The sequence below is a fragment of the Zingiber officinale genome, chromosome 1A (genome assembly GCF_018446385.1).
Source record: "Zingiber officinale cultivar Zhangliang chromosome 1A, Zo_v1.1, whole genome shotgun sequence".
Classification (NCBI taxonomy): Eukaryota; Viridiplantae; Streptophyta; class Magnoliopsida; order Zingiberales; family Zingiberaceae; genus Zingiber; species Zingiber officinale.
Genome location: NC_055987.1, coordinates 16,317,456 through 16,337,068, shown reverse-complemented (window position 1 = coordinate 16,337,068; position 19,613 = coordinate 16,317,456). Strand labels below are relative to the sequence as shown.

Sequence of the window (19,613 nt, the reverse complement as noted above, 5' to 3'; positions counted from 1 at the left end):
CAAAAAGACAAGAAACATCTTTTTCGACAATGGCATGTTCCTCGGGCCATACTCAAAATCTTCAGTGATCATTTGTCATCCCAGAGACGTGCTTCAGCAAGCGTATGGTGGTGTCGGTAAGCTCCTCTGACAAGCCCATACTACGGTATGGGAAAGGACACGTGTACACCTTGGTGGGTGTGCACTCGCTTCTCCCCAGCCCTATATAAAGGGTCTCACACTTCGCCTGAGGTACGTTTTTTCCGATTCTTGGAGCCACCCCTTTGTTGTCCACTTGCCTGACTTGAGCGTCCGAGGATCGTCGCCGGGAACCCCTTCCCGGCCCGATTTTTTTGCAGGTTCGCCGGAGGTCCGTACGACCGGTCAGGGATCTACGTCAGCAACGCGGAGAGCGCCACGTGCCCAGCGTCCGTTGATTCAGCGTTCGGACAGGATGAGGTCTAATATCAATCCAATTGGAGCTCTTTTTTGATTGGTTATTTGGATAAAGAGAGAGAGAAAAGGGTGAGAAAAAGAGAAGAAAAGGGACCTCAGTGGAAGATTCAATTTATTATTTTTCCCAAATAATAATTATCCAAATTTAAATAATAGAATGGATAAATGTCTTGATCAAATCACAAAAGATATATGTGGTAAATAAAAAAAATGGAAATAAGAACGGACACATGTTTCTATCAACTGTATGTTCTCCCAGGTAGATGCAGCTATTAGCTGTACTGCATAGGTAATATACTCTTCATGTGGTTCCAACACTCACTTAAATGATAAATTGAGCAGGCAAAGTCTTCAATTGGCTCCCTCAAACCATGACAATTTAACTTATTTGAGTGAAGTAAGTTCTATAGAATCCCCAACTAAAAGCAAAGTTCACACAATTGCTTAGTCATGAAAAATGTAACTTTTGATGGCTAATGTCTTTACTTTGTTGACAAAAAAAAGTAGGTTTAACCTCTCTAGTTAAGTGCATTTACTACTGTATTAAATAACTGAATAAAGAAGTCTGACCTCTATTGAATAAAACTTAATTGTTAAATAAGATGTCAAGAACTCAAAGACGATACTAGAGAGCATAAGCATACAATGTCATAGTTGTTTGAAAAGAAAACTGATTTTTGGAGTTTAATGAGGTTATTCAGTTTTGAATAACATTCCTACAAACACAACCCAGGATAGAATTTTGATTTTTTTTTTCCAATTTGCCAGTTATTTACACACATTATTTTATTTTCTATCCATGTTTTCTAAGTCTTCTCTCTTACTCTATAATCATGGTACACTTTCATCCATTTAGAGTTTAAAAGCAATTCCAGATCTATAATTTAATTTGTCCAACACAAATGATCATATCTATGGTAGATAGTAAGTTAACCTCACCTCAGTGTTTCTTCAATATACAATCATTGGTATAGGCAAGTCTATTTTTGAAATCATCAGCATGCTTTCTATACATGTACTTTTTTTTTTTTTTGCTAAAGTATTTTTCATCCCTGAATGTAGGAAGCCTGCCACCAGAACCAATGTTTTAAAAATTGAACTGGACAGCTGGTTCAATTGGGTCAGATAGGAATTGGGGACGAATCAGACCATCACAGTAATATCCAACTTAAAAGAATCAACTAATGAAAACCACTCAAAAGCACAACGGGGTTTGTTGGACTTTATCGGAGTTCATATTAGCTTCAATACGAGATTTTAAAATAAACAATGGATAATATATTTGAATTTCTTATAATCTCATAAATGTATACGACCTGAAATAAGTATAATCAAAACTCTATAAGTCAATTAGTGAGTTTTGATCGAAACTTATTGATTGACCTAGAAAGCTTCGATTATATTCATTTTAGATTCCGTTGATTTTTGAGATTATAAGAAGTTCAAATATGTCATCCATTATTATTTTCAGACTTCCATGATGATAGTGTTTTGATAAAATAAATTTGAATTGAATAAATTAATAAGTGAGAGGAATATGCTTTTTGATCAATTTAGAAAGCTGGTGTGCCCTGGTAAATTGTCGAAAAAAAAAAAAAAACTCTAGAATCAAGCTTGAGGGAATCGCTGGAGGTCACTGTAAGGTCACTATAGTAGTTATGGATCATATAATGTTGTTGAACTCCATCTTCTCTTTGACTATGTTCAACCCTCTGTTGCTGTTGGAAGCTGCATTAGAGCATCTCCCATCGACATTTTTTGAGCAATTTCTCAAATCAAAAGATTGAATAAAAGAGTTCGAATCATTGTGAATATGATTTTTTGCATCATTTTTCGAGCGATTTAAGGTTTTCAGTTCAAGAATGAAGCCCATAATTAATTAACAATAAAGTTTGAGGTTTGTAAGAAATTTTTATAATTATGGAGAGAGTGGCGTATTTTTATGTAATGATATGAAATATTAAAAATTATATAAAAAAATTATTTAGAACTCTAATAAGACGTCCTTAGGAGCACAGTTGGAGGCACTGGATGCTCGAACTCAAGGGTCGGCTTTGAAATTTTGATATAATGCCATGAACGATGCATTCGGCCAATCGGTCCACTATCCCAGTCGTCAGTGCCCCATAGGCTGAATTAGATCCTCACGGGGTTTGCTCTTAGGAAAAGCGAGGCCTCTTATTAAGAGTTCTTGAAGTCTTTAAGGGCATCTTGAGTTGTTAAATCTCTCAATACATTTTTTTTATATTCTTAATATATCACATCAATATTAATGTCATATTACAAGTATAAAAATTTCTTATTCTCTCTATAATTAAAAAATCTCCATATAATTTTTTTTTTTATATATTTTACATTACAAATCACATATATTTATTTACTATTTTTCAAATTTAATATCTCTATATAATTTTTATTTAATATTTTAATTAATTATGACCTTTAATTTATGATTATATATATATATATATATATATATATATATATATATATATATATATATATATATATATATATATATTCAAAACAAATACTTTAATTATTACTAACAATTTATGCAAATAAAGTATTATAACCAATAGAAAAAAAAAGTAGGTTTAAAAAATAAATCAAATTAGCTCTAAAATTAAAAATCTCAAACCTCATCTATATAATTATAAAAGCTTTTTGGTTAAGATTTTTTAATTTTACAAACCTTCGATAAAGCTCGCAGCTCAAATGCAAGCAGAGGTCTATAAAATCAAAAAATCTTCCTAAAAAAAATTTAAACTATGGTAGAAATGAGGTTTGAGATTTATAGTTAAAGAGGAGTATTGAAAATTCAAATATAATTTTTTTCTTTTGAAGATGAAGATTATGATTAATAATAAAATAGTGTTACGTTATGATTTGTCATATAGAGAGTTAATTTATAGCGTGGGATAAAAAAAAAAGTCATAGAGGTTTTTTTCATTGTTCAGAAAGTAGAGTTTTTATTTTTTGATATGATATATTGAGAGTTAAAAAAAATCTCTTTTACACCCTGTTTGGAAACAACTTAAGTGAAGGAATTGAATTGAATTCTATTAGAAATTGAATTCTGGCAGGAATTGAATTCAAATATAATATTGAAAACTCAAATATAATATTTTTCTTTTGAAGATGGAGCTTATAATTAATGATAAAGTAGTGTTGCATTATGATTTATAATATAGAGAATTAATTTATAATGTGAGATCCATAAAAATCTTATAGATGGGTTTTTTTTGATGGTAGAGAAACATTAGATTTTTTATTTTTGATATGATATATTGGGAGTTAAAAAAAATCTTTTTAGAGGTGTAATCATTGGAAAGGTCCTAATTGGCGTGCCATAACCATGAAGCTGGAGCAATGATTAAAGATTCATGGTAAGCAAAAGATTATGGAATTAACGATCATGAGATGAAATCTAGTAGCCTGTAAGCGTGTTGGACCAAACTCACATGTATTGGATTCCAGAGGATGGTATAGGTGTGGAAGCCCTTGGTGGGGTCAAACCTGAGCTTGAACTGCATTTTCCTGTTGCCTTTGCTCTGCGTGAACACATTGGTAGGAAGAGTGTAAGGGAGGCTGCCGAGGAACTCAAAGTCGATCACATCGTACGTGTGTTGGCCCTTGTGAAGAACGTAACTGCATTCAAAACTAATTATGATCCGTTAGCAATTAGCATATAGCCCTTCATTCATCTTGGTTTGTTAACATTCCATTTAGCGTTGCGTCAGGTACAACGCCGTTCCTGATTGTCTATGTTGTGAACTTCAAATGGAGCAATGGCAGAGGAAGGGCCACTCATACGAATATACCCACCCCATCTCTCAAACCCGCCGTTAACATCTAGTAACGCAGAAGATCGACGGTGAATACAATGTTACCACACGAGATCGACGTGCGCAGTCGGAAGCATGGGACCTTTGGGTGCCCTTCGCCACCCACTCGCCCATCGAACCCCAAAACCCTCCAGAAATTAGATCGTAATTCCATCGTAGTGCGATCCCACGGGTTATCCGAGATGATAAATGGTGACATACTTGTCACATGAGGTTGCAGGGTCGAACCGTACGGTTGTTAGGGCGTAAATCCCCAGATCCTGTGCAACTCACCCCACCACCACTTGCCCTTTCGACTACCGTGATTTATCTCCCTCGTGATGGCCTGGGGTTGGGTGCGGCGGGGACGCTGGGGGCGAGCGATTTCATCTTTCGCCACGTGATTCTGTCGTAGTGCTGGGGACGGGTCGAATCGCTTTTTGCCACCGTGATTCCGTCATAGCGATCGAAACCCAAACTGGACTCTAAGTTTCTTTATCTCTCAATTGCTGATGTCATTTGACTCTGCCGGTGCTATTCTGTTCTGGAATGGGTTTAGGAGAGATAGAGTTTCGATTCAGATTGGCCGGCATGGTGATGGAGTGGGGCAGCGAGTCCGAGGCCTCGAGCGGAGGCGAGGAAGAGGAGAGTTTCCTGCTGAGTGGCGACGGAGGGGGACCGTTCTCGTTCGCCCTGGAGAGCATACTAGGGCTAGCGTCATCGTGCGGATTGGTGGTCAGCGATGCTCTTTAGCCTAATTACCCTACAATCTACATCAATTGAGCATTCGAGGAGGCTACTGGCTATCGTGGCGAGGAGGTGCTGGGTAGGAAGTAGGAACTGGTAAGCCGCTTGTTTTAATATGGAAAAATTATTGAAATTAAACTTAAGTGTGGATAAAATATGATGAGGTAATAATTATTGATGAGAGTTCGTAAGATAGAGATAATATGATGATGTGATATTTCTTGATAAGAATGAGAGTTCGTGATAAGAAAAGATAGAGATAAAATATGATAAGATGAATATTATTGATAAGAATAAGAGTTCGTGGAGATAGAATATAATGAAGTGGCAAAAGCAAAAGTGTTTTAGATTCAATGTATTTAAGATTAGTGCTTATCAACTTTTCCAATGAATAAAGGTTTTATTCTCCTCTTTCTCTGTCACGTAGAGTCTATTTTTTCCCATAATTCTTTTATTTTTTTTCCCATAATTCTTCTTTCAACAAAGTGATATCAGAGCTATGGAAGTATGACTCCCTTCCAAGTTCCAGTACTTAAGACGAGTAATTATGATAATTGGAGTATCAAGATGAAGGCGCTTCTTGGAGCTCATGATGTTTGGGAGGTTATAGAAAAAGACTACGTTGAGCCGCATGATGATTTGACGCTATCTCCGATTGAAAAAGACAGTCTGAGAGATTTAAGAAAGAGAAACAAGAATGTTCTTTTCCTTATTTATCAAGCTTTAGATGAGGATGATTTTGAGAAAATCTCAAGTGGTACTTCGGCCAAGCAAGTATGAGAAAAGCTCCAAGTCTCATATCAAGGAGAAGAAAAGGTAAAAAAGGGTATGATTTCAGACATTAAGAAGTCAATTTGATGCTCTTCACATGAAAAAAGGTGAGTTGATATCTAATTATTTTTCTAAAATCTCTCCATTTCCAATCAACTAAAGAGAAATGATGAGAAACGGGAAGTAATTATCATTAAGAAAATTCTTCGTTCACTAGATTTAAAATTTGATAGGACTACAACCATTATCAAAGAGACCAAAGATTTACAAGTCATGATCATAGAACAACTCTTGGGTTCATTTAAAACCCCATGAAGAAAAGAAGAAGATAAATGAAGATTACAACTTATTCCCATGGTTTGAAGAAGAAGATGTGGAACAACTAAGGGTAGAGTAAACAAGAGAGGAGCCTACTACTCCACTAGTAACACCAGCATTAGCATCAAGTACTCAAGGAAATTTATTTGCATCAACTTCAAGTGAAACTCTAAGTGAAAGAGTACCACGCTTTAAAAGCTTACGAGATATTTATGAGGTAATTGAACATCAAGATAATATTATTATATTTTGTGTAGGACCGTTGGGCCGGCTAGAAGAGGGGTTGGATATCCTGCAATCACAAAAAGACAAACCCTCCTCGAACTCTTTAAACTAACACTTGCATATATAAAGTAAGCTAATAAATTAAAAGCATAAAGAAAAAGCGAGGCACAAAAGGTTTACTTGGTTACAATCGATGTGGTTGTTAATCCAAGGAAGATTAAGCTCACTAAAAATCTCCTTCAGGCGGAGAAGCCTCGTACAACAATGTAGCGCAGAAAACATAAGCTAAACTAGAACAGAAGCGCACAAGTGTTTGGAATTACAATTTAGAGTTCATTGAAAAACTTCTGGACCAAGGCTATATTTATAGCCTTGGTCAGGGCGCTTGGAAGGGTTCCGGGCGCCCTGGGGGGATAAAACTTATCTCCCAACGATCAGATCGAGTTAAAACTCGATCCTGGTCAAAAGGCTGGTCCGGGCGCCCCGGTCAAGTCTGGGCGCCCCGGACCCCGAAAGTCAACAGAGTTGACTTTTTCATCCGGGACCTCTGCTCCGTTTCAGTCCCGCCTCGGTCCGGGTCTTCCGCTCCGGATCCGCTTACTTGAGTGATCTCTGCCATCAGGAATAGGGCTCACCCGAACCCAACTTCCGGTCTTCTCGAGCAGCCTTCCGCTCCGCCCGTCCTCGAATTGTCGCGTTTCCTTCTCGCCATCAGTACTCATCATCGCAGCTTTCGCCCTCCACACCTCCGTGCCGACCTTCTCGCTAGGCCGCTCTTGCTCCCCGAGCAATCTTCCGCCTCCGACTTTCATCCTGGAACCACCGCACTTCCATCTGCCCACCGGGTACTCTTCTTCAAGCCTCCCTGGACGCACCGAGGTCCCTTCTCGCTAGCTGTGTCTTCCGCTCGAGTACCTGTGTTCCTAAGCTCCTGCACACTTAGACACAAGGTTAAATACAACACAGGACCTAACTTAACTTGTTGATCACACCAAAATAACCTTGGGGTTCCAACAATCTCTCCCTTTTTGGTGTGATCAACCCAAGTTAAGCTAGGGTCAAAAATAGATATGAAATTAAACAATTAATTGCAATAACATGCAGCATGATAGAAAAAAATTAAATTTCAAACATTCCAAATTTTAATTTTTATTTTTTCTACCTCCCCCTAGACTTATACTTTCCCTTCTCCCCCTTTGTTCACAATAAAAATGGGGTACAAAAAAGAATCTAAGGGTTGACATTTTAAAAAAAAAAATTTAAAAATATATTTCAATGATTTTCAGGGAGAATATTTCCAAGTCAAGAAAATTTTCTATAAAAATAACTTTTGAAAAACTTTCTAAGCATTCGACATCAATAAAAAAATTTTCTAAGCTGAAAAATTATGCAAGAAAATTTAAGAGAATTGATAACATTAAAAGAAATTTTCTATGCATTTATTTATTTATATATTCTAATGCTTTTATCAGAAAATTTTAAATTTTCATTTTAATTTATCATAATTTCTTAACTTTGAAACAAGAAACTTTGAACATGTAGAAATTTGTGTAAATTATAACATGTCATTTTCTATTGTATTTTCAATTCCTAATTTGCAAAGATATTTCGATAATATAAACTTGATAAAGTTTTTCGACAATACTTCTGATTTGCAAACTTCGTTCGACAAAATATTTTGTAATTTGTAAAAGTATTTTGACAACATAAATTTGCAACAATCTGTGGATAATAGATTTACTACTCCGAAAAACTCTTTCGATAATATCTCTAATTTGCAAACTTTGTTCGAAAAAATATTTCGTAATTTATTCGATAGAAGATTTTCTAATCTGAAAAGCTCTTTCGATAATCTTTTTAATTTGCAAACTTTGTTCGAAAAAATGTTTCGTAATTTGCAAGATTCTTTTATCAAATCATTTTGCGATTTGAAAAACTCTTTCAACGAGATAATTTGTACTTCGAAAAAATTTTTAGATCCGGAAAAAGTTTTCGAAAAAATACTTTGTGATTCGCAAGAATCTTTTGTAATTCCAAATTTTTTTTCGATGATTCAATTTTTGATTCGTAAAAATCTTCAGGTAATTTGATTAATTGAACCAGTTGTTCAGAGGTTCGAGTCCATACCTTACTTACCTCGTCGGCCGTTGGTTCTCCCCCTGTTGAATTACTTTATTCCGAAGATTCTCCCCCTTCATTGATCTCGGGATGTACTTCGGCTGTTGGGGTTGTCTCGGTAATTTCTTCCATCTCGGATTCTGATGACGGCTCGATGTCTATTGAGGGGACGACTTCAATCAGTTCTTCGTAGAGTTTTAAGAACTTTTCCCAAAGTTCTTTTGAGTTGTTGTATTCGCCGATTCTTTTAAGATCTTCATTTGGTATCACGGTTAGGAGATGAAATTCTGCCCGTCCGTTTGCCATCGATTCATTACGTTGCTTTTTGTTCCAGAGACGTAGATCGAGTCTTTCTCCGTTTGTGTTCTTCAGTTCTTCATAACCAGATTTTAAAATTAAAGAAATACCAAGGTCTGAGTTAAGGTATACCTCTATTTGTTTCTTCCATGAAGAAACTCCCCCTCGAATGCTGGTGGATATTCGCTAGCTCCGGCCATCGTTTTGTTGCTTTAGACGGCGGCTAGCCCTTCTGAGGCGTCTCGGCTCTGATACCACTTGTAGAACCGTTGGGCCGGCTGGAAGAGGGGTTGGATATCCTGCAATCACAAAAAGACAAACCCTTCTCGAACTCTTTAAACTAACACTTGCATATATAAAGTAAGCTGATAAATTAAAAGCATAAAGAAAAAGCGAGGCACAAAAGGTTTACTTGGTTACAACTAATATGGTTGTTAATCCAAGGAAGATTAAGCTCACTAAAAATCTCCTTCAGGCGGAGAAGCCTCGTACAACAATGTAGCGCAGAAAACAGAAGCTAAACTAGAACAGAAGCGCACAAGTGTTTGGAATTACAATTTAGAGTTCATTGAAAAGCTTTTGGACCAAGACTATATTTATAGCCTTGGTCGGGGCGCCTGGAAGGGTTCTGGGTGCTTTGGGGGCGATAAAACTTATCCCCCAACGATCAGATCGAGTTAAAACTGGATGCTGGTCAAAAGGCTGGTTTGGGCGCCCGGAAGGGTTCCGAGCGCCCCGGACCCCGAAAGTCAACAAAGTTGACTTTTTCGTCCGGGACCTCTGCTCCGTTTCAGTCCCGCCTCGGTCCGGGTCTTCCGCTCTGGATCCGCTTACTTGGGTGATCTCTGCCATCCGGAATAGGGCTCACCCAAACCCAACTTCCGGTCTTCTCGAGCAACCTTCCGCTCCGGCTTCTTGTCCCTTGGAATTGTCGCGTGTTTCCTTCTCGTCCACCAGCGTACTCATCCGCAGTCTTCGTCCCTCGGTCGCACCCCGTGCCGACCTTCTCGCTAGCTGCGTCTCTTGCTCCCCGAGCAATCTTCCGCTCCGGCTTTCGTCCCTCGGAACCACCGCACACTTCCTTCTCGTCCACCGGGGTACTCTTCAGCCCCCTCACGCGTGCAATCCTTCGCCAGCCTCTCTAGCTACGAGTCTTGCTCCTAAGCTCCTGCACACTTAGACACAAGGTTAAATACAACACAGGACCTAACTTAACTTGTTGATCACACCAAAACAACCTTGGGGTTCCACCCTTTTTGGTGTGATCAACCCAAGTTAAGCTAGGGTCAAAAATAGATATGAAATTAAATAATTTATTGCAATAACATGCAACATGATAGAAAAAAATTAAATTTCAAACATTCCAAATTTTAATTTTTAATTTTTCTACCTTCCCCTAGACTTATACTTTCCCTTCTCCCCCTTTGATCACAATAAAAATGGGGTACAAAAAAGAATCTAAGGGTTGACATTTAAAAAAAAAAATTGAAAATATATTTCAATGATTTTCAGGGAGAATATTTCCAAGTCAAGAAAATTTTCTAAAAAAATAACTTTTGAAAAAATTTCTAAGCATTCGACATCAATAAAAAAACTTTCTAAGCCGAAAAATTTATGCAAGAAAATTTAAGAGAATTGATAACATTAAAAGAAATTTTCTATGTATTTATTTATTTATATATTCTAATGCTTTTATCAGAAAATTTTAAATTTCCATTTTAATTTATCATAATTTCTTAACTTTGAACATGTAGAAACTTTGAACATGTAGAAATTTGTACAAATTGTAACATGTCATTTTCTATTATATTTTCAATTCTTAATTTGCAAAGATATTTCGATAATATAAACTTGATAAAGTTTTTCGACAATACTTCTGATTTGCAAACTTCGTTCGACAAAATATTTTATAATTTGTAAAAGTATTTTGACAACATAAATTTACAACAATCTGTGGATAATAGATTTACTACTCCGAAAAACTCTTTCGATAATATCTCTAATTTGCAAACTTTGTTCGAAAAAATATTTCGTAATTTATTCGACAGAAGATTTTCTAATCTGAAAAGCTCTTTCGATAATCTTTTTAATTTGCAAACTTTGTTCGAAAAAATATTTCATAATTTGCAAGATTCTTTTGTCAAATCATTTTGCGATTCGAAAAACTCTTTCAACGAGATAATTTGTAATTCGAAAAAATTTTTAGATCCGGAAAAAGTTTTCGAAAAAATACTTTGTGATTCGCAAGAATCTTTTGTCAAAACATTTTGTAATTCGAAAAATTCTTTCGATGATTCAATTTTTGATTCGCAAAAATCTTCAAGTAATTTGATTAATTGAACCAGTTGTTCAGAGGTTCGAGTCCATACCTTACTTACCTCGTCGGCCGTTGGTTCTCCCCCTGTTGAATTACTTTATTCCGAAGATTCTCCCCCTTCATTGATCTCGGGATGTACTTCGGCTGTTGGGGTTGTCTCGGTAATTTCTTCCATCTCGGATTCTGATGACGGCTCGATGTCTATTGAGGGGACGGCTTCAATCGGTTCTTCGTAGAGTTTTAAGAACTTTTCCCAAAGTTCTTTTGAGTTGTTGTATTCGCCGATTCTTTTAAGATCTTCATTTGGTATCATGGTTAGGAGATGAAATTCTGCCCGTCCGTTTGCCATCGATTCGTTACGTTGCTTTTTGTTCCAAAGACGTAGATCGAGTCTTTCTCCGTTCGTGTTCTTCAGTTCTTCATAACCAGATTTTAAAATTAAAGAAATACCAAGGTCTGAGTTAAGGTGTACCTCCATTTGTTTCTTCCATGAAGAAAACTCCCCCTCGAATGCTGGTGGATATTCGCTAGCTCCGGCCATCGTTTTGTTGCTTCAAACGGCGGTTATTCCTTCTGAGGTGTCTCAGCTCTGATACCACTTGTAGGACCGTTGGGCCGGCTGGAAGAGGGGTTGGATATCCTGTAATCACAAAAAGACAAACCCTCCTCGAACTCTTTAAACTAACACTTGCATATATAAAGTAAGCTGATAAATTAAAAGCATAAAGAAAAAGCGAGGCACAAAAGGTTTACTTGGTTACAACCGATGTGGTTGTTAATCCAAGGAAGATTAAGCTCACTAAAAATCTCCTTCAGGCGGAGAAGTCTCGTACAACAATTTAGCGCAGAAAACAAAAGTTAAACTAGAACAGAAGCGCACAAGTGTTTGGAATTACAATTTAGAGTTCATTGAAAAGCTTCTGGACCAAGGCTATATTTATAGCCTTGGTCGGGGCGCCTAGAAGGGTTCCGGGCGCCCTGGGGGGGGATAAAACTTATCCCCCAATGATCAGATCGAGTTAAAACTCGATCCTGGTCAAAGGCTGGTCCGGGCGCCGCGGTCAAGTCCGGGCGCCCCGGACCCCGAAAGTCAACAGAGTTGACTTTTTCGTCCGGGATCTCTGCTCCGTTTCAGTCCCGCCTCGGTCCGGGTCTTCCACTCCGGATCCGCTTACTTGGGTGATCTCTGCCATCCGAAATAGGGCTCACCCAAACCCAACTTCCGGTCTTCTCGAGCAGCCTTCCGCTCCGGCTTCTCGTCCCTCAGAATTGTCGTATGTGTTTGCGATGTCACTCTCCGCACTGTGGCCGACCTTCTCGCTAATCGCGGCTCTTGCTCCCTGCAATCTTCCGCCCGCGGCCGCCCTCTAACCACCGGACACTTCCTTCTGCCACCGGTACTTTTGGCAAAGACTGTCCCTCGGACGCACCGCGTGCCGTCCTTCTCGCTAGCTGCGTCTTCCGCTCGAGTACCTGTGCTCCCAAGCTCCTGCACACTTAAACACAAGGTTAAATCAACACAGGACCTAACTTAACTTGTTGATCACACCAAAACAACCTTGGGGTTCCAACATTTTATCTCTTTGCCGACTGTGAGCCTATAGATTTCCAACAAGTTATAAAGAGAAAAAAGTTGGATGAAGAAATCAATGTGATTATGAAGAATGATACATGAGAGTTAACTCCACTTCCTGAAGGACAGAAGGTAATTGGTGTGAAGTGGGTGTACAAAATAAAGAAGTATGCCAAAGGAGAAGTAGTGTAACACCCCAAATTTCCTCAATTAGAGTTCTAAAAGTAATTTAAAAATATTTAAAAATGCTATAAAAATATTCTAGGGATTTTTAGAGTATTTTTATGTAATTTTTAGAGGTCGTTTGATATTTTTACTAAACGAAGGAAGTTTCGACAAAAAAATATCCAAGCCGAGAATTGAACCCACAACCTTTGACTCGGTCAAAACCCGACTGACCAGGTGGGCAAACGGATTTTTCTGTTTAGAAAAGGTAGCGAATTTATTTAAGATAGTTAACAGAATATTGGATTATAAAAGGAATAAGTTGATGTTGGATTTGTCTGTTTAGAAAAGGTAGCGAATTTATTTAAGATAGTTAACAGAATATTATAAAAGGGATAAGTTGATGTTGGATTTGTCTGTTTAGAAAAGATAGCGAATTTATTTAAGATAGTTAGCAGAATATTGGATTATAAAAGGGATAAGTTGATGTTGGATTTGTCTATTTAGAAAAGGTAACGAATTTATTTAAGATAATTAATAGAATATTGGATTATAAAAGAGATAAGTTGATGTTGGATTTGTCTGTTTAGAAAAGATAGAGAATTTATTTAAGGAGTTAACAGAAATATTAAGTTATAAAAAGGGATAAGTTGATGCTCTGTTTTCTCGTGACTTAAACCATTCTCTCCTTCTCTTCTGCGATGGGAGCTCTCGAAAGAAACGAAGGAGTTAGGGCATCATCTCCTGGCCGACCAAGGTCCGAGAAGCCCTTTTGTTCTGTTGTGAGTCCAAGAAGCGTAAGTGCTTCTCACCGATAGGAGTAGTTTGGACCTTTCTTCTTGAATTCAAGCATGAGAAATGCTTTAGTGCAGTGCCTTATAGTGCATATTTTAATTAGCTTTATAGGATTTTATGTAGGCTTATAGTGCAGATTTTAATTAAGCTTGTAGTGCGATTTTAATTAAGCCTATAGTGCAGATTTTAATTACGTTTATAGTGCATTTTATTAAGCTTATATTGCAGATTTTTAATTAAGCTTATAATACAGATTTTTATGTAGCTTATAGTGCAGATTTTAATTAAACCAATAGTGCAGATTTTAAATTATAGTGCAGATTTTTAATGCTTTTTAATTTACTTATAGTGCAGATTTTAATTGTATAGTGCGATTTTAATTGATTTCATGATTGCTTATAGTGCATAGATTTTATGTGTTTATAGTAGATTTTATTGCTTTATAGTGCATTTTCTTAGCTTAATGCAGATTTCTTAAGCTTAGTGCATTTCTTTAGAGCTCAGAGCTAGTGAAAGATTTCTTAAGAGCTTATGGTGCAGATTTCTTTAAAGTTTATAGTGCAGATTTTTTTAGTGGAATTTGTAGTGCAGATTTTTGGTGGAATTTATAGTGCAGTTTTTTGGTGGAACTTGTAGTGCAGATTTTTTGTGGAACTTCTAGTGCAATTTTAAAGAAAAAGATTATAGTGCAGTTTGGTTAAGTATTATAGTGCAAAATTTATGTTTGCATACTATGCAGAAATAGTGTAGCATAAAATGCAGAATCTTGATTAGCATAGTATGCAGAATTTTAATTAGCATAGTATGCAGATTTTTGTTTATGCATTTCAAAGTTAGAATTTGTTTAAACATTTCAGTTTCTTTTTAAAGAAGCATTCTTTTATTAGAGGTATTAACAAGTATAAGAAAGATAAAGAAAAGAAAGAAAAAGGCCAAGGCCTTAAGTAGATCCCAAAGTCAAGACTTTAGGGATTTTGGCACACAAGGTGCTTGTTAAAATGCCGAGGCATTTAAAGAAGAAGTAATTAAGATAATAAGATATTTTACTTTGAAGAGGCTAGTACCCGACTTCTGAGGTTGTCGTTAAACAAATCCAGGTGTCCAATTCCGAGGTCTTGGCCTTGGTAGACCGAGGTATGCTCTTTTAGGATTGGTGGTTCGCTACCCCAACCTATTAGGGAACGCGCATAAGATGGTACTATGCCTGGGCCCAAGAGAAGTTGATTACTATTTTGAAGTATTATAAGTATAAGCTTTTGAACAAGTAAAATAAGTTTCACATAAGTATAAAAGTATTAAAGTATAAGTTTTTAAACAAGTGAAATAAGATTTAGAAAGTGTTTAAAATTCAGCAAGATTATGCTAGCATGATTGTATAGATTTGTTTTACACATTTAGCATTTCAGTATGTTTCTTTTGCTTGTAGATGAGTATGAGTAGTTTTCCTTTTGAGCATTCAGCTTTTAGATTTCAGTATATTCACATGCATATTCGAGTTTTGTGAGTTAGATAGCGCTTACTAAGCAATTTTGCTTATAGTTGCATTTCCTCTTACTGCAGATAAAGGAAAGGAAAAGTTATAGCAAAGGAAGGCGACAAGGAGGTGCGGATGGATGTGTGATGCCTGGACTATAGAAGCCTTGGGACCTAGCATAAGTATTTATTAAGATTATCATTTATTAAGAATGTATTAGATGAGTCATTTAGTCTTCCGCTGCTAGTTAATTGTATGTTTTGAGTTTTTTTTAGAGTTTATGTATTAATCTTTACATGTGAACAACTCTAATTAAGTAAAGTTAGTAGTCCAGTAGCGCTCCGCCCTCACAGACTAGTAGTGATGAGGGTGCGGTGTTACAAGTAGAAAGACACAAAGCAAGATTGGTGACAAAAGACTACAATCAAAGATTTGACATTGACTATGATGAAGTATTCACTCTCGTTGCTTGATTAGAAATTGTCACACTAATTATTTCTTAAGCAGCTCAAAATAAGTGGAGAATACATCAAATTGATATAAAATCTGCTTTTTTAAATGGAATTCTCGAAGAATAAATCTATATTTGGCAGCCATCAGGTTATGAAGTTAAAGGACAAGAAGACAAAGTTCTAAAATTGAAGAAGACTCTCTATGGGCTAAAGCAAGCACTAAGGTCATGTAATAGTTGGATAGACAAGTACTTGCAAGAGAAAGACTTTATCAAATGTCCTTATGAACATGCACTATACATTCAGAGTAAGGATAAAGATGTTTTGATTGTATGCCTATATGTCGATGACTTGATCTTCACAAGAAGCAATTCAAGTATGTTTGGAGGATTTAAAGAAGCAATGACTTTAAAGTTTGAGATGACTGATATTGGGTTCATGACATATTATTTGGGTATCGAAGTGAACCAAAGGGAAGATGGAATCTTTATCTCATAAGCAGGTTATGCAAGAGGGATATTAAAAAGTTCAAGATGGATAACAGTAAGCTCATAAATACCCCAGTAGAATGTGTAGTCAAGCTATCAAAGCATGATGAAGGAGAAAAAGTTGATCAAACATTTTTTAAGAGCTTGGTTGGAAGTTTACGATACTTAACATGCACAAAGCCTGATATCCTTTATGTTGTTGGACTTGTTATCCACTACATGGAAGCTCCAACTACCACTCACCTTAAGATCGCTAAGAGAATTTTGCGCTATATCAAAGGTACGATAGATTTTGAATTACTTTATTCAACATCTAATCATTTCGAACTTGAAGGATATAGCAACAGTGATTGGGGTGGAGATATGGATGATAGAAAGAGCACTACAGGATTTGTGTTTTTTTATTGAAAATACAACTTTTACTTAGATGTCAAAGAAACAACCTATTGCCACACTTTCTACTTGTGAAAAGGAGTACATGACTGCGACTTTATGTGTTTGTCATGTTATTTGGCTCAGAAATTTATTGAAAGAGCTAAGTTTACCACAAGAAGACGCAACCAAAATTCGAGTTGATAACAAGTTTGTAATAACACTAGCAAAAAATCAATCTTCCATGATAGAAGTAAGCACATCGATACGCGCTACCACTATATCAGATAGTGTATTACAAGAAAAGATGTGCTAGTGGAATACATACAGTCTTAAGATTAAGTTGCAGATATTTTACCAAGTCTATCAAATTCGAAGACTTTATCAAGATGCGAAATTTGATTGGAGTCACAAAATCAAGTTAAGAGGGTGTGTTGGAAATTAAACTTAATTGTGAATAAAATATGATGAGGTGACAATTATTGATGAATGTTCGTAAGATAGAGATAGAATATGATGATGTGACAATTATTGATGAATGTTCGTAAGATAGAGATAGAATATGATGATGTGACATTTCTTGATAAGAATGAGAGTTCGTGATAAGAAAATAGAGATAGAATATGACGAAGTGACAAATGTTGATAAGAATAAGAGTTCGTGGAGATATAATATAATGAGGTGGCAAAAGAAAAGTGTCTAGATTCATTATATTTGAGATTAGTACTTATCCAATAAGCCTATAAATATGTAACTTTTCCAATGAATGAAAGTAAATTGAGTTCTTATTTTTATTCTTCTCTTCTTTGATTGTTTATATGATTCTGTAATTGTTGTTTATTTAGTTGTAGTTCTAAATTTATACCCCCACAGGATGGTGGATTGCCACATGGGAGCATGATCGAATCCCAAGGGAATAATCCCTTAGGGAATAAAATCTCTCCCAACTATATAGGTCATTTGTTATCATGATTTATTCCCTTCATCTTCTTATGGGACAGGCGGTGAGGGGGCACTTAGGGTGAGCGACTCATTTTCGCCACATGTAGTTCTAAATTCATTATTTGTTGTGCTCTCATCTATATATTTTAAATTAAAGTTGATCGTTCTTGTTTGGCGCATGCAAATCTGAAATTTGACCTTTAAGGTTACCATTTATTTCCCTTAAGTAAAATCGCTATTATGATTCTAGCTAAATTGATGCAGTGTGAGTACGTTTGAGATCAAGGAATTCCTATTTCACTTGTTCACTAACGGGGATTATATGTGTTTACATGAGTCTTTTAATGCTGCTTGCTTAGCTGATGAAGCTCAAAGTTGATGATAGATGCTACCACCTTTGATATGGATGGAAGTTTGTCGGTGATGCTTCAGCAGCTGAATTAGAAGTAAGAGGTACTTTTGTTTGGCTTTGCTTGTCCCATTAAGAGGATAGTTTCAAAATTTTAATTTATGTTTGCAATATTTTTCTATGTAATGACAAAAACAAAGCCTATATCTGAGGCTTGTTGATCTTTTCGAAAGACCATGACCCCTAAATCCTGTGTTTATGATTTTTAGGATTTATTACTATTATAAAATCTGTGAAAATAAAATAATTATCTTTGGCTAAATGGAAAGCTAATATCCTTTGTTAAAATGAAATAACTCAATTCTAGTGTTAAATTATATCTTCAAACACTTGGTTTGAGTAAGTTTTTCACCATGCTTTAGTAGGTGACATGGTAGCGAAATTTGTAGTTCTAGTAATTTGATGTAGTGCTTTTCTATAAGGGACTTAGTTGCCACTTAATTTGAGGTAGGTTTATTAGGTTTACTAGTGTGAAAAGAGGTCAAAGTGAAGATTTTTCCTTTGAAATGATATAGAAATCCATTTAATAGTTGATTGAGTAGTGGCATTTTTTGCTATTAGGGATTTTAGGACAATTTGCTTAACCATACAATGGTTCTAAATAGTCTACATAGTATTTGTCTTGTTATGAACCAAGCTAGCTAGGTGCGCTTTAGAGTTTCTTTAGAACACTTATTTGCCTTTTTATTCTAAATTGGTTGAACCTGTAGTGGCTGTTTATAATTTTGTGTTTTTGCTGGTGGAGTTTTGATCAATTATCATTGTTAAGGATGAATTACCTTGATTTGAAGTTGAAGTTTTGATGGACCTTCAAGATTTTCTGTTTACCGACTGTAAGCCATTGTTTTTCTGCAGCCGGTTCTTGCAATGTAGAAGGTCATTTCCTCAAAGGAGGCAAAAGGGAATTGAGTTCATAGGTGATCTATTGAATTTTAGGGAGGATGGTTTCCCTATGATGAATAGGCTTCAATTAACACCAATATATGGGGATGACGATACCATAACCCACTATATAGGTATTCAATTGTTCACCGACACAAATGTTGAGCTGGGTCGACTTATCAGTCCTGCCGCCGAGGAATCTGCCAGACCTTATCGCTTAACAGCTGATCATATGTTCCGACCTGTTCCATTTGGACATAGTCATATCTGTCGTGAACTTTCTAGTATGCTGGAGTTGAGTGATGAGGTATTGTGTCAGAAAATCTTTTCAAGGCACTCGCCAAAGGATACTGCCTGGCAGGAACTGACAGTGGGAGGTTCTGTGGAGCCATCCCGTTGCAAGTTTAGTGCTTGTGCTATTGCAAATCGGGTGGTTCTTTTTTGGAGAGGAAGGTGTTAATATGCAACCAATGAATGATGATCTGAATTCCAGTGACCTAGAGTGGAGGCATGCCAAGGTAATTTCTGCACCTCTGGGTGGATGGGGCCACACACAATAGTTTAAATGGATCTTCATTGGTTGTGTTTGGTGGTTGTGGAACATAGGGTTTGCTCAATGATGTATTCATACTTGACTTGGATGCCCCAGTTTCCAAATATCAGGACTTGCACCTCCCATGCCCAGGTCATGGCATAGTTCTGGCACGGTTGGCAATACAAAATTGGTGGTTTCAGGAGGGTGTGCTGATTCTGGTGTGCTTCTAAGTGACACGCACCTTCTGGATGTCACAATGGAAAACCTGTCATATTTAATGTAACCTGTGTCATATCTAATGCTTAGAACAGAAGAAGGTGGAGAACTGCTCGATGCCCATACACTTCAACATGCCTTGATCATGAGACAAAGGGATGCATTATTTGATACTTGTTTGAAATCTATAAAACGCCAGATAAATTGGTTACCGAGCCCAACTGAACCAGTTTTAATTTGCATTGTAGTAATCGA

General features: G+C 36.6%; 1 pseudogene; it reads left to right on the top strand.

Moving 5' to 3' along the window:
- Positions 1–4,859: 4,859 nt before the first annotated feature.
- On the top strand, positions 4,860–19,496 carry LOC122000444 (annotated as a pseudogene).
- Positions 19,497–19,613: the final 117 nt, after the last annotated feature.